Source organism: Trematomus bernacchii, unplaced genomic scaffold, assembly GCF_902827165.1.
Source record: "Trematomus bernacchii unplaced genomic scaffold, fTreBer1.1, whole genome shotgun sequence".
Taxonomy (NCBI): domain Eukaryota; kingdom Metazoa; phylum Chordata; class Actinopteri; order Perciformes; family Nototheniidae; genus Trematomus; species Trematomus bernacchii.
This window is the reverse complement of record NW_022988043.1, coordinates 13,829,858-13,832,195: the sequence shown is the minus strand read 5'-3', so window position 1 is coordinate 13,832,195 and position 2,338 is coordinate 13,829,858.

Here is a 2,338-nt window from a genome sequence, read left to right as displayed (position 1 = left end):
CAGTCTACTTTTACACCAGAAAACAGATCTGCAGCCATCACCAGCCATCTCACAAATATCTGAATCCGACACACGGCAAACATTTACTCCAAGTCTTTTTCCGAAGTTCCATCTTGAGCTATGGACTATCCCACATTATCTACCTGCCTCACAACCTCCAACTTCTCCGTTCACAAAGCCTCAACTAAACCCAATTCACACTCAGTCAACTTCAAGCATGTCTCTGCTTGCTCATTCGTCTCCAACACAACATCCACTGCTCCACTCACAATCTCCTCTGGCACAGACTGAAACTTTTACACTCCAAAACAAAAACCACACTTCAATCTCAACCATCCATCAAACCTCAGATCCTTCAACGCTGGAAACTAAGATTCCTGTTGTCCATCAGGTCAACATGTCTGACCAGGTACAGCTGAATACCAGCCAGCAAGGTGACCCAGTTCAGTCAACTAAATCTGGCAATAACTCAGAACTTACAGAGTGGCTGAAGAGGAACACCTCCCAATCACCTATGACCAGCAATGACCCCAGGTAGATCAACATGTGTGAGCTATGTGTGAGGCGTGATGGGTGTAGTGAAGATGAAGCTGTCCAAAGTGTTTATTTTTAAAAACGTGAAGATATCATGATGTTTCTGTGTTTTACACTCCAGAGTAACACAGCAGTCTCCATCATGGCTGCCTGTGCTGGAGAAACATGACATCCCCATCGTGGTGGGAGTGGGTGTATCTCTGGCCTTCATCTTCATCACTGTTACCTTCTATGCAGTGGTCCAGAAGAATGAAGCTGCACCAACTGTCCGAGCAGGTCAGAGATCCTCAGATGCATCAAATGTCAGCACACCTAATTCACATTCTGATCATGGTAAACTTCAGAACAATCTTTATTCTTCAAAAGACAGTATCACATTTTGGGAAATATGCTTATTTGCTTCAGGGTGGAGATTAAGATATAACATTGATACCACTATCATGTCTTTTAATAAGGTGAATTATATTACCGATGACGACTGTTTACAGGTTTTGGGATATATATCTAAAAAGAAAGTTGTATAAGTATTTCTTTGTGCCAGATAAATAATAATGTGTAACTTTGATGATTAAACTGTATGTTACCCTCCTTATCTCTTATATCTCTGCCTGTGGCCAACAGCTCGAAGCTACATTAGCCATTTACTAGCTAGAACTCCAGATCTTTTTAGAACTGTTGGCTGTCCAGTTGCATTGTTGGTAATGTTGGCAACAGGTTACTGTTAAATAGAGTCTCACATAGTATATTAGCTGCTTTTCTAAATGTGTGGAATGCTCAGCAGCCTGGAAACTTAGCTGAGTTTTGCACAAAGACTGAAAACAGGAGGAAACAGCCTGACTCTGTCTCAAAGTAAAAGTGGTGTCAATCTTCTCTCCACCAAAAAGCAAATAAAACATGTTGGCCAAAATGCCAAACTATTCCTTTACATTTTGAATGTCTTTGGCAGCTCAGAGGAATCTAGGTATCCCCATAAGACACACTGAATGTCGTGCTGAAGGACGTTCGTATGAAAACAGGTATCTGCATTATTTCACAGGAATAGAAATGCATGAGCGTGGCCTTGCAAGTGATCTCTTTGACTGTTTGTAAGAATGTTGTTTTTATGCTCAGAGCTTTTGAAGATGATGACTGTGTGACAGTGATTGAGCAGAGCCCTAACACATCAGACACCCGAGCCCTTCCTCCAGGCCTGAGCCTGGTCACGGTGAAGATGGAGCCCACATTTGAGGATCTTCAGGAGGACACACAGCCTGCCCTGGATGATTACTCAGTCACTGTAGAAACTTATCCTGAGCCCATTCTCCACACAAAGGTTTGATTACATAGAAACACATAAATGAAAACGTGTCCAGGGAAATCCTTTCTCCGACTTCAAATTTAGGATTACTTGGCATTCACAGATTGAACAAATAATGTAGCACTGTGGTAGTTCAGAAAATAAAGTGTGAAAAATCTCCTTAAGGTTAAAAAATAAATAAAAACAAAGGGGTTTGAAAGAAGTGAGTTTACCAGACCTATAATAGCCCATTGGCCATCTGTGCATGCAAATAGCAGCTCAAGATTAGATTAGCATACCACATCCAAATATCAGACTATCCTCTAAACCACCAAGTTGCATTGTGGGTAATGTAAGCATAATATTAGGAAGTACATGAAGACTTTATGTAATAAAAAATATGATGTCTGCAAACAATTTTGAACTGAAATGATTTTTTCTCTTAACTGTCCATCATGAGATTGTTGAAGAAATGAAAAGCTAAATTAATTTCAAGATAACCACTGCTGTGACCTTCTCTTGTTCTAC